Raw genomic sequence first — 13,539 nt, 5'->3', positions numbered from 1 at the left:
ATTTTGGGAAATAGAAGGTATTCGTCTTACCTTCATTTCCCACAAACCTTTGAGTATTCAGAGCGCTCAAAGTTGGAAGAGTGACAGTTTTCAGCAACAGCTGGCTGCCTGCACCCATGCTCCTCTGAAGAGATTAGATGGAGAGTTATGTTAAGTTAGATGTATTTTGGGCTGTTCTTTCTAAGCCTTTTAAGTTAAATGTGAGGCTTATTTAGAAAAACATCGCTATTAAGAAAAGCATTTAAGCACAAGATAAAACATGATTCTAGATAGGAATCAACAAGCCTTTGATTAGATGTTTCTTAAAGTAGGTCCTTACGGAGTTGATCTCACATCATCTTTTTCTTTCTTTCTCTGTTGCAAAAAGATGTTATCTTCATAACATCTACTATAAATCCTTCTCCAATACTTGTGTAATCCATTACCAATATTTGGCCACCTCTAGATTTTTAATACAATGCCCCATAATTCTCATTAAAAGCGGTACCAGTGTTGCTATTTTACAAATGTCCTGAATTACAGAGAAAACAGTTTTCCCACTCTCACAAAAGGAAAATAGTACTTACGGAGTCTGGTCATTTTTGCTTTCCTTACTGCATTCTCCTTCCTGAAAATGGAGAAAAAGATTTATTTTGGGACAGTGATGTTTCCCAGGGGGATTGTGGCTCAACTCTCAAAAGAATTGAGCTTTTGCTTTTGCTGCCAAAAAACTCCTCTCTTTCATGACTTTAGCTATGAGTGACCCTCTATTAAAAGTCTTGTTCTGCTGTGATTTATAAATATATCTTAACTGATAAATGAATTATTTCCTTCAGTTAGACTATTGTTACGTAGTTAAGATACATTGCTAAGCAGCGTTAGTAAATTCACAGCACCACCGTAGAATTACTAGTTTGTCATTTGTCTTGTGTTTTCATTTCTTGTAGTTATGCCCTGTACATTTTTACCTTTCTAGCATGACTTGGACTCAGTTTGAGTAAGTGTTGTCAATCATTATTGCATGATATAGAAACAATACTAGAAAACAAGGTCTTGCCATTTTCAATCTAACAGAACAGCTCTGTTGCTGATATTGTCTGACTGCATAACAGATGGTCTAGTGTCCCATGAGAAGACAGCCACTTCCTTGCATAATAAACAAAGAAGGAGAAGTTGTCTGCAAACCATTAGCTTATTGTAAAGCTAGATGCAATGTCTTGATATTGTCAGAATGGGTTCCTCAAGCACATTTCTTTGATATTCTGTCATAAGTTAGATACAAGACAGCATTAAATCAAAATTAAAACTTTAAAAGGCTGCCAACTGTTTAACTGTTCCCAACAATAGAACGCCAGTAAAAAATATCCTCCATTTTCTAAATATTGACAAGCAACTAGCTGATAATAAAGGTTTGAGTATGGGTACCTTTTATTAGAGGAAGACAAGATTATTAAGCCCATGTGTCACATTCCCAACAATGTGGGGGAGATTCCTTTCTCCTTTTTCCTTTTTACAAATCAAGACGTTAGTTCTAGTGCTGTTCTTGCTTGAAGTGCAGATTTGGAATTGTATAGTGAAAGCTTATGAAATTCTTGGCTGTTTTAAGAGTATTTTCCCTTAAAATTGAATGTTGACATGTTATGTGTATATAGATATAAGCATACGTACGTATATATAAAATATATGTTGTATTTAATAATATATGTATAATGTAATTATATAGAGAGAATATACAAGGACTACTCCAAAATTAATACCTCCTATTTCATGATGTTGGCCCACATTGTCAGAGGCAAATGGTGGTGTTATGGCAGTAGAGAATTTAACCTTCCCTCCAGTATCCCATTACACGTTGTTGCCACGTGATGGATGGCAGCAGAGTGGCTGTCTGATAGAATGGTCTCTGACATGGAAGTGTGCGTGAAGTAAAGAAGTGGAATTGAATTCCTACATGCAGAAAAAAATGGCACCCACTGACATTCATCAAGGCTCGCTGAATGTTTCTGGAGACCAAACAGTGGATGTGAGCACAACATGACGGTGAGTGGTGCATTTCAGCAGTGCTGACAGCAGGTCACCTGCTGATGCAGATTCTTAAGAGAATGTCATACTGGCTCTTGTTCATTGCTGGTGAAAATGCACAGCAAATGGTGGTGACTGTGTTGAAAAACAGTATTTTGTAGCTGAGAATTTGCTCTATCAATTATTGGTCATGTGCTCTTTCTGTGTTGTAGTTTCTTTGGAAATATATAGGATGCATTACTTTCAGAGGAACCTACTCATATACTTATGTCTATGGCTGATTGCTTTTGAAAAGAATTAGAAGTAGAAATAAGTGATGTTGCCATTTGCAGAGGAATGAAGCTTTTTTGTGGGGAAGCAGGTTTTGCACCTTTTAAAAAGAGTACTAAATATGGTGTTCCAAAATTAAGCTACAAATTATTCTTTCCGATTCTGCCAGGAAAACAAAACATAGCAAACCATTTTTGTACATCTTAAACTTTTTTTAACCAATGATTTATGGCACTGTTGGCACAGCATCTTAAAAAAAAATAAAAGGGGGAGGAAAAAATCACCCAAATTCCAGATGTGTAAAGCTATTAAAGTTTGGAGATCATGGTGTTACTGAGCAATATGCTATTTACTTATTTGCCCAGATAGGTTTTAAGTCCTCCACCATAAACATTCAAAACAGAAATAACCCCAGTGATTTGCGGGGAAAAAAAATCCAATCTGGATAGATTTAGTTGAAGATCTCCTTTTTGTCTGTCTTGAAGCTAGGAAAGTTTTAAAGCTAGAACTAAAGTCTTTCCTGGGCATTGCTAAAGGCATTAAAGGAAGTATTTTAAGCTGAAGCACTGCCAAAATACGAAGAGAAACACTGCAGACAGTTTCTGTTTGTCTATTATCAGTTTTATTGCTCATATTTCTGTTTCTAGAACACAGTCTTAGCAGAGAAAAATTCAGAAGAAAATATACTGAAATTAATATAAGCCGCACTTAACACTTTCTTATATTATGTGCTTTACACTGACAGAAATGGATCTAATTTGCTAAAAATGGGTAGAAACTAAGAGAGGGATTTTTTCAGAAAGAGTAGCCACTTGAGTTTTTACATTCACAATATGTGAATGAATATGCAGCATAATTCATCTCCTGAAGTGTTTCGACTTTTTTGATTGGTGGTTATGTGTACATTTTCCACTTGACCTCTTTGAGAAAATGCAGAATTTTCTCCATAATCTACAGGGTATGAAATTCTACATGTTTTCTGGAAGCACAAATCCTGAAAATGCAACTTCACATTTCACTGCTTGTAACAATACTTGCACTTTGAATTCCTGTTTCATTCAAAGATGTAAACTGCATATTACTAGAGCACCATAAGCCATGTACAGTGCTTATGATGTTTGTTAATTAGTGAATTCAGATCATCCAGCTGTATTGCAGGAGTCTAACCTCCTTAAGTTTAACATGGGGTTGTGTGACAATTATCAGATTATTTTAAAATTTCTGCTATTAATCTTCCATTTCTATTCATTGTTCTCTCTTATCTTTACTTGTCTTAGGAAAAGAAATGAAACCCACTTCTCCATAAAGTCTATGTACGTTGTAAAAGTAACAATGCCACACTTAGAGCAAACACTGTAATAACAGGAAACAAGTATATTATTCTATAACTCATTCTTTATCATACAGAATCTATGTATGTGCAAAGGACCTCGGGACAGTTAGTGGAGTACAAAACGGGGCAGGGGGCTGGAAGCAGGGTTTTGATGCTTTGAAGCAGCTTTCCAATGTATTTGAAACAGTATAAAGAATAGTAACTTTCCCTTAATCCTCTCTCTGAACAAAACAGTGACGTTTCAAAGGCTGCAACAGTTTTGAATATATAATTAAGCTAAGCCCCTTTAACTCAGCACCATACTAATTCTATGGGATCATATGTAACCAATGGCTAAAGCGAATAACTGGATAAAGATTTGTGTCTCAAGTTTAGCAGGACCCCTGAATTGTACTTTGAACCAAACCAACCCTGAACATTCTTTGCCCTCATTCATTCCCACTAGGCCCTTTTCTGAAAAGCACAGGCAAAACAATGCAACAACTCTTTTGAGCAGGGCTTTTTGGGTCCTGGAAAAAGTTTGAGAATAGAAATATTTGGGCTGCTCTGTTTGTAATGAGACTCGTTGCACTGCCTTTTGTACCTGTTATCATCTTCAGTAAATTTGCAAGCCTGCTAGAGTAGACTACAGCTAGAATTCACACACTTCTTCCAGTGAGGCCATGAAACAACAGTTTTGTTGATGAGTGCTTCTACAATACTGTAATTGCAGCAGTTTTTCTCATATTAGCACATATAATTATTCTTCGTGTCGGAAAGTCTTATAATGCCTCCCTCACAATGGTCAGTGATCGAGTCCGAGTCAGCCTTTTGGATTACAAAATTACACTGCTTAAGTGTTTGTTCTGTACATTGATTTCAATGCTAAACTTTCTTCTTTCTCCTTTTGCACTTTATAACCTCTGATTTCATATGTCAGAAGAAAACGATGACGTCAAACATGAAATCAAAAGCACTAATGCTACTGATAATATGCTTCAAATGAGAGATTAAGAGATCTGCTTAAAATGATGGAGGAGAAAGGCAGGGAAGGGAAAATCAGAATCAGTGAAGGAAAGCTTTTGTGCTGATCTTAACAGCACAGCCAGAGTCCATGAGAGCGATTGTGTTCCATTGATATCAACAGATATAGCTAGGGGTTCTGGTGTCAGATACTGTGATCTGATGTCTATTATGGGTTTCTTCAGGACTCTGCTCCATCTCTTGGCTTCTGCTGCTTCTGTTCTGGCACACTGGGTGGCAAGTGTCGCTTGGTGCTGGAACTGAAGATCTCAGACCACAGCCCTGGATGTGGTTTGGCAGTATGGTTGTCAGAGATCTCTTACAAAAGTGAGAGCTATGGCTTACCAACCCAGTTCCCTCACTGCAACAGGCAAGAACATTACTGCAATCTTGTTTATAAATATAATTCCCTTCATGGTAAAACAGACAGCTTCTTGCTTGTGCAGCCCTAGCAAGCTGCTCAGGAAGCATACTGCCACAGCAATTGGGGATTTTCCCCTAATTTCTAGTCACATTGAGAGCTGTGCCAAGCTCTTTGCTCACTGTGCTGCCTAGAGCGGATGGAATAATTGAGTATGTTCAGGTCCTTCTTGGCCTACATTTTGTTGAGCTAATAAGCCAAGTTCCCTTGTCTCTTGTTAGACAGGCTAGCCATTGCTCTTATCATTGGAATTGTCCTTTGTACATTTTCCCGTCTGAGTTTACCTTTCTTAAATGTCAGTGATGAGAATTTATATGCACAGCCTCAGGTGAATTAGTACCAGGGCATGGTGCAGGAGTTTTAATAATTCCCTTTTGTACCTTGCCTGAAGCCTCCTGAAATTGCATTTGCCTCTGTAAGTGCTGACTGTGATCAAATAAAATACCATGCTCACTTTCCTCCTTTGTTGCATAAATCATGGTGTTGGCTTGTAAAAGAAACTCTGTTTTTCTCTTATTGATATAACACTGCAGTCTATGCAGCTGAACTCTGTTAAGATCATTCCTGTACAATGCTCCTACGTGGACTGGGCTCCCTGGCTCTATGTGGTCATCAGCCTTTGTTAGAGAGTACACTTATGTTGCTTGTTACTTTCATTAATGAGTTTAGTATTAAATACGTTCTGTTCCAGCCTGATAGCCTTTGAGGTGGACATCTAATAACCTTCCAGTTCTTCAATTGACTTTTTGATATAATCAATTGTCCTTGACTTGTTTTTTTTATAATAAAACACTGGTACTTAAACTCACCGTTTCCATAATAAACTGATTTCTTCCTTTGGAAATGTGCCTAATGATTTCATGAAAGTCAGCTGATTTCCTTCTTTGTGCGGACAGAGGTACTTTGTCAGAGTGCTGCAAGAGTAGTGTGTCGCATTTACCTTTGGCACACCTCAGGTGTATTTTATTGTTTTCTTTTTACATTCAATTATTCTTGTTTTAACCTTAATTATTCTTCGTAGGCTCTTGTATGTTACTGAATAACAGCCCAGGCTGAGTTCTATGGTTGGCTCATATTACTCTTTCCCTTTCTGAAGAGGGGGAGCTAGGTTTTTTACTCTCCAGTGATGTAGCATGAGGCAGTCAGCACTTTTGTATCGAGCCTACTTTGTATTTTTTACTTGAGTGCATTTCACTCTCAGAATTTCCTTCTATCCTGTACAACTTTCACATTAATTACCTTTCTCTGTACTATTGTTCAATTTCATTAGAAAATGAGTTTCTCTCAACAGCAATAACAAGATCTTTGTGAGTAATTTCCCAAATATCATAATTAAAATCTTTGTTTCATTGTGTTCTCAAGTGCTTTGCTAACCCCAGACAAAGAGGGGATTTTCATTGTCGCAGGATTCAGATATCAAATCTGTCTCTTTCATCTGCCTTTCACCTTTAGAAAATCTTCCCATGAAAATGTATATGATTTCTGAGGTGGGGAGTAATGTAAGGAGCCAATACCTGACTTTTTCACACCTGCCAACTCTGTAACCTTTTTCTTCAGGGCTTCAATAATTAGATCTGTGTGAAGTTTCACAAATAAAATGGAACTGGATGACTCCAGAATCTAATCAGGTCAAAAGCTAAATTCCTCTGGTGTGCAACTTGTTGCTCTTGGCTGAATTGCAGCCCTGTAAAGTGGAATTGTTAGATCCTTAACTTTAAAATATTAACTTCTTTTTTCTTTTTTTCTTTTTTTCTTTTTTCTTTTTTCTTTTTTTTTTTTTTTTGCCATAGATAGAGAATCTCCACATCACACAGCTGGCAATGTGGTATCACTGCTGACATCTTTTCTCCACACCTTGAAACCTAAATTGCAGGATGTCTTTCTACACTCTGTTGCAATGTCTCTTTGCTGTTCTAATTGCAGGAGAACATGTGGCTGATACAAAACATCCAAAAGCCTTGACCCAACAGGCTGATCCACTGCTAACATAGAGCAGTGTAGCTGCATATTTGTGTGCTCTGAGGAGTTGGCCCCAAAGGTGACAAACTCACTCAGGAATTAGTTGTGTGTTCAGTGATTGATAATACCAGTTTAAACAGGAATGTGTAGTCTGTCATGGCTGTTTTGAGTTGTATAAACTGACTGTGACATTGGTGCCTCTCCCACGAGAATTACAAGCTCCAATGATACAAATTAGGGTTCTTAGAAGAATAAGGTGAGGAAGCTGTGCGGATAAGTAGGCACATTACTACAAGTTTGAAACAATGTCTGTTGTAAGATTTCACATCATGCCGAGTGCCTAATACTAGATGCCTGTTTGCTGCATACTCTAAAATCAGTCTGCCAATGCTATTTTGTTTTTGATGTACTTAAGTACTGAAACCTTTCCTTAAGTTTCCTGTGCCCTTCCAAAGGGCACACAGTGGATAGCTAAGCTTGGCACGCTTTCATCCTGGCTGCACAGTCTGGCAAAGTGTATGGATAATTGAGAGCACAGTTGGAAAATGCAGCTCTCCCACTTTTCCCAGATGAGAATCTTAATAGCAGTCTTTATTTTGGCAGTCGATCACTTCTATCAAGATAGAGTTGCCTTTGGCCAAGCCTCTGGGATCTCTGCTAATCTTTTCTAAGTCACAAATCATTTCTTCATTCAGCATGTCATTTGACATCTTCAGTGTTATAAATTAGTTCAAGAGGGTGGACACCCAATTCACCTCCTAACCAAGGGCTCAGTTCTCATGTTTTCTGAAGTTATTTATCTTTGCTTTAGGGGACAATGCAGTTTTACTCACTCACTGCACTGTCAAGAGAACAAGTCCCTTTGAGCCAAACACCTGCTTTCCTTTTGAAAGAATGATGGGGAAATGCCTTTTAAAAAGTCTCTATTTATCTACTTTCTTAATTTACCAGAAGTTCCTGATTACTCCAATCCCCAGAGATTTAGTAAAATGTCATAGCAGACCAAAGCCAAATAGAAAAGGAAAATTAACGTAACTGCCTTTCTTTTGCCACAACAGAGACAAAACCATGGCAATGTGCCCTCAAGGCTACCAGAACTTCATTGTGTCCTGGTCTCAAAATCCACCCATGAATGGTCTCTAACAATAGATCACTTAGGGCCTGTGAGATATGGCCCTGGGAGTCTCTGATGCCAATACAATTTGGAAGCCAGCTGAAAGACATTGAATGTTCCTTCACCTTCCAGGTTCCTTACATAGAAACTTCCCCTCGGATTGGAAATAGAGATGGCTGCATTTGTTAGGAACTGCTTAGGATATTCATGGAGGCTTTGATCTGTCATAATTTCGCTCTTATTCATCACTTTCTCTTCTCTAACAGATTTAGAGAAAGATCATAGAATCATAGATCAGAGAAAGAAGTCATGAAACCTTATTCTTCTTTATTCCAGTTTTGACAAGGGTTTAGGAGAGTGCAGCATCTAAATCTTATTACCTTTCTAATTGTCGCAGTATATTAGAAAGTTGCATTTGCAGTTGTTCATTTTTCCATAGGTTCTAAGGTTGTGACCTTCAGACATTATCTGACTGTGCTGTGTTGTGTTGCCATGGCCTCCACGTAAGGATCCCCATCCTTGCAGTGTCCTGTAGTGCCACAGGAAGAGATGTTACTGTGGCACATCTGAGCCCTTACAGCACCAGGAAATCTTAAGTAACAGATCATGTTCTGCCAGCTATCAGATTAGGAGTACAAATATTCCAAGCACGTGTTATAGATTTGACTCCAATTAAATTTGTTGTGACTTCTGGTAACTTTTATTGTATCGGTGTTTGTGAGCTCAATCACTGACTAAAGCCATATTGTGCTGTAAAAGCACACAGGAAGAAGTAAGTTGTGCTACCCAATGCTTTAGTCTTAGGTGATGATGCTTATGGCATGTAATTTTGATCTAAGATGTGCAGAACAATATAGTCTAACTTGTTTCTGGTCTGACTGTCTAAGCTCAGCATAAAGCATTGTCATGAGTATAAAAGTGACTACTATGCTTACAGATAGGGGGCCTGTGAGCTGTGGCATGTTCCTGCACTGCTGCCTTCACACTGCTTCCAGAATCTTCCTTAATCAAATCCTGTCTGGGCTGCAGCGTGTCCATCTTTAGGCTGAAATAAAGAAATCAGCATCATCTTTGGACTGAATGTTTTCCAACTCAGTCTATGTTTTGGAAAATATTTACAAGTTATAGAAAGAAGAACAACTATTAAGAAATTACTTTAACTAAAGGGTTTTGGTTAGGTTTTCCCCATGTTAATATGCAAATTTTGACTGGATACTCTTGGTACCAGGATATCGAAGATTTAGATGCAAATCTAAAGTCCAAGGTGATTTGAAACAAGGATTTGGCTCTTCTCTTTTTTGGGTAAATACTTTAAACTGAAGAGTATTGATGATTTTGTGGGGAAATTTTCATGTTATCAGTAGAAGTTGCTATGCTTTCTAAAAGAATAACTATAGGATGAGCAGAAGAGGCAGATCAAGTCTATAGAGCTATTGTAGAATTTAGTAATGAGAACAGAACTGTTTTGTTTTGTCTTGTTTTTGTAGGTCCAGATCATTGCCTTTCAAGGAGAGGCAGAGATCCTTGTCTTTCAGTGCCCTGTGTGCTAAGCTTTCTCGCTTCCAGCAGTGGGGAAGGGTCAGAGACTGGTAAGGATTTCAAACCACAATTTTTTTTTTTTAAAGTCTGATGCAGTGAAGAGTCAGCAAGTACATTGCAAATAAGAACGTATTGGTATTGGGATGATTGGGATGATGGAAATGTCTAAATATTCATGATATGCTCATTGAGTATTTTGGCACAGCAGAACTGTGTTTTCAACTCTCAGACATTGCGCTTTCGAGTAGAGTATGCAAACAGTAAATTTCATGTATATGTACATGTATTTCATGTATACTTTAACTATGTACTTAGATACTAATCCATGAACAGTTGAACATATATATACTTTCAAATATTTTCCATAATAGCAACTCCGACAAATGCTAAGTAGTTCAATATATAATTGCGCATCTAAATGCAAAAAACTACTGCATAAGCAAAATACCAGATTTATTAAGAAATAAATGTAATTTTACAGGCACAGCAAATTTACAAGCACGTTGTCTCTATCTGGTGACTATATATATTTTTCTTCATTTGCATTCCCGCTGTTGTACTGAAACAGTGCCTTGAAGCTAGCAGAGCCCTTTCATGCAAACAAACTAAACTCTACAAAAAACTTTAAAATCAGTTGTTTGTGATGAAACTAGTATAGCTAGGAGAATATAATATATAAAGGAACAAATGCCTGGTGCCTTTTATTCCGAAGAAAAACTTCCACAACAGTAATCTCGTGAACTCAGGCTTAATTGGGAATAGTAAGAAAATCTGATAAAATATGAAGCATATATAGATATTAACATTATTTTCATTTTTCTTTTTATCTCCTTGAAAAATATAATTGGATTTTGACTAAAGATTATAGTGTCTAGCTACAGAGGCTTGATCTCAGAAATATTAGGGAAATCATTTGTCTGTTGGAGAGGAGCCTGTGCCCTGGGAGAGCCCTTGAGTTTTAAATCTATTTTCGTTCAGGTAACATTTTAATTTGCTATCTTTCTACTGGATTTGGTAAGGACTTGCCCCAGAATGGCTCAGTACAAATTAATTTTCAAAAATTACTACATTTAGAAAAATGGTAGTTCTCAAGACCAAACGCATAATCTCATACATGAAACACACCTTGGGTTTTATTCATTTCTCACTGACACAAGGTGTAATTTAGTTGTCTGAAATGGAGTCATTCATGATTTACCTCAATAACATGCCAACAAAGGCTATTTTTAACATGCAACCAAATGACATCTAATTTTTTCACATTCACTTTACAGTGTTGTTGTTGTATGCATCCTCGGTGGCATTATTAACTGGAGCTTTTCAAACAGATGAAGTATGTTACTGTGGCTAAATTGTAATGAAAGAAGAGATGGCTGTTTGCCAATAAATGGTGAGTAGCTTGTAGAAGCATGTAATTACATAAATCACAAACATATGCAGAAGATGTTTTCTCTTTACATTTAACTGGTGTTGCCTGGAGCTATAGCTGCTTGCAACTCTATTTAATTACCATAATTATTTTAAATGTGTATATCTGGGCAATCTTTGAGCTTTATGAGAATGTTATTCATACCTTATCAGTAAAAATCTAAAGGGTCCCATTCTTTCCCCAAAGAGGCGGCAGTAACCAGGTTTCTCCAGATTTCAGGCATAGAGAGATTGCAACGTTTATAATTTTATTTTGAATTACAGGTTTTTAAAAACACAAGCCTCTGAAACTAATCATGTTTTGAAATCTCAGTAGATGCTATAACTTCCTGGTAGGAAATTAAGCATTGTACATTGTTTGTGGTAAGAAAGTACCTGGAGATATCCCCATATGCTTCTTTTACATCTTAATTTGCTGACTGGGTAAATGTTGTTTGGCCAAACAGATCGACAAGTATCTAGGAAAGGTATTGACTGTGAAAATAAGCACTTCCTATGGGAAATGTCAAAAGAATGTCAGACTAGCTGGGATTTTTCAGTTACTTTTATCAAACAGTCAAGTAAGATAGTGTGGGACACTTCTAGAATTCTCCTCTGTGCTAGAATAAACCCAATTCAGACAACTGGTGCTAATGGAGTTGCCCCAGAGTTACCACACATGCTTTTAGTTCTTTTCTCATTTATGTCAGTTTTCTCATTTATGTCAGTTTTATATTAGCTTCATGCTATTGATGCTTGTTGAGCTACATGTGGCTAAGACCAATACTTTAGTTCTGAAATATAGATGATTGGCCAAAGTATACATGCCTCAGTTTGCCCTAACTAATATTAATTAGTGAGTGTAGAGTTCCTCAGTGAATACAGTGGAAATGGTAAAACCCTTGGGAATAACAAATTTGATAGCTAAATAATCAAAAGACCAAACGGTAGGAACCATAAGCAAACGTCATGTATAGCTGGTGGAGAAAGCTTATGAATACGGACATGGAATCGTTATGCACTGAAAGAACAAGAAAAGTAAGTTTATGATAGAAGATAATGTAGTTTATTAGTTCAACTCTACAATTTTTAAAAGAAACAAAAACCATTACATAAACACACACACACACACACAAACAAATGCCAGTGATGACTTTGACTACACAGCACTCCTAAATCATTCAGTGCAAGGGAAATAGGATGATGGCTTGCATATTGTCTTTTTCATCAACTGCTATAGTTAGCATTGCAAGTGATGTCTCTTTAAACAGCTTTTGAAAGTCATGAGGTCATTTTTGTTTAATTGTAATGTGACTTGCCAGCTGTAGATCATATGTGCAGTTTTGTGATATAGCTTAGTCTTTTCTTCCACCACCCAAGAGAAAGCATACACAAAGCATTTTTTTTAGAAATTAGTTACTACATTTTCTCCTGAAAAAAAAAAAAAATAAATAAAATAAATGCTAGCCTATGGAATGCCAGTGAACAATGCACTTTCCACATCATAGTGTGGTTTGTTTAATAACCACAAATTATTTCAGGTAATTTGGCACCAGTTTAATTGCACCCACAAGGATATCCTCAACAACAACAAAAAGGTAAAAAAGAACCACCCCTACTATCAACACCATCAGGATGAGCTAAAGGCAAAATTTCCATTCATTAAATTATGATTAGCTTTGGTACTACCTTGTCTATCAAATACTCATACCATGCTGCAGACACACCACAGGGAAACATTTATGTGAAGTTACAAAAAGGAAGCTGATGGAAAGTGATACTTTTCTCATGTATTAAAATGACAATAAAATCTCTCAGATGAAGGTACAAACTACAACAGTAAGTAAAAATGCAGGTTATGAAGTTAAAATCCAGCCAAGGCTTTGTCAGTCAATATCTTTTATTACAATGAAGAACACAAGGATAAACACAAGATTTCCTAACTTTGAAAGGCAATTAATATGGACTTGTAGTTTGACTTCTGCTCCTTATCATTTCACTTATTTCTGAATCACAGTGTGATTGAAAAACTCTGATGGTGACATTAACCTGCAATCTCTGTGGTATCGGCAGCTATATAGAGGGTGATATATGCCCTGTCAGTAGGTTACAAAGCTCTTTGATGAATAGCAGAAGAATGTGGGAATAGGAAATCCCCCTAGTTTTGCCCCTGGGAAGAATATTTCTTGGTAATTTTAAACCAAACACTGAGGTTTGGAACATTCATTTTAGTAGCAGATATTGCAGAACTGATGTGAAATTCCATTCAGTTCAAGTGTTTTGGGTTCTTTCTAGCAGCATGAAGAAACTTCCATCCAGCCTCCCTGAAGTATGTTTTTCTGAGGCTTACAAAGGTAGTGTCATGCAAAGAACAGAGTTATTTATGAAACAACAGTAGCACCAAGCCATCATGTTTCTCCTCATGAAAGCTATGGTCATTATGGCTTTTTTTTCAGTCAATTTTCCCTATTTCATCAATCAGGTAAGAGCCAA

At 37.0% G+C, this 13,539-nt stretch overlaps 1 long non-coding RNA gene across 6 annotated transcripts in view; it reads left to right on the top strand.

The window, feature by feature from the left end:
- Positions 1 to 13,539, top strand: part of LOC125688616 (uncharacterized) — a 449,093-nt gene that overhangs the window by 323,396 nt on the left and 112,158 nt on the right. For all 6 annotated transcript variants that reach the window (XR_007374813.1, XR_007374812.1, XR_007374809.1 and 3 more), the window contains 2 exons: positions 9,588 to 9,689; positions 10,914 to 11,029. This is a non-coding gene — a long non-coding RNA (uncharacterized LOC125688616). The remainder of the gene's footprint in view (positions 1 to 9,587; positions 9,690 to 10,913; positions 11,030 to 13,539) is intronic.

The sequence above is a fragment of the Lagopus muta genome, chromosome 2 (assembly GCF_023343835.1).
Source record: "Lagopus muta isolate bLagMut1 chromosome 2, bLagMut1 primary, whole genome shotgun sequence".
In the NCBI taxonomy this organism is placed as follows: domain Eukaryota; kingdom Metazoa; phylum Chordata; class Aves; order Galliformes; family Phasianidae; genus Lagopus; species Lagopus muta.
Note: the sequence above shows the minus strand (reverse complement) of the source record. Positions and strands in the feature narration are given on the sequence as shown.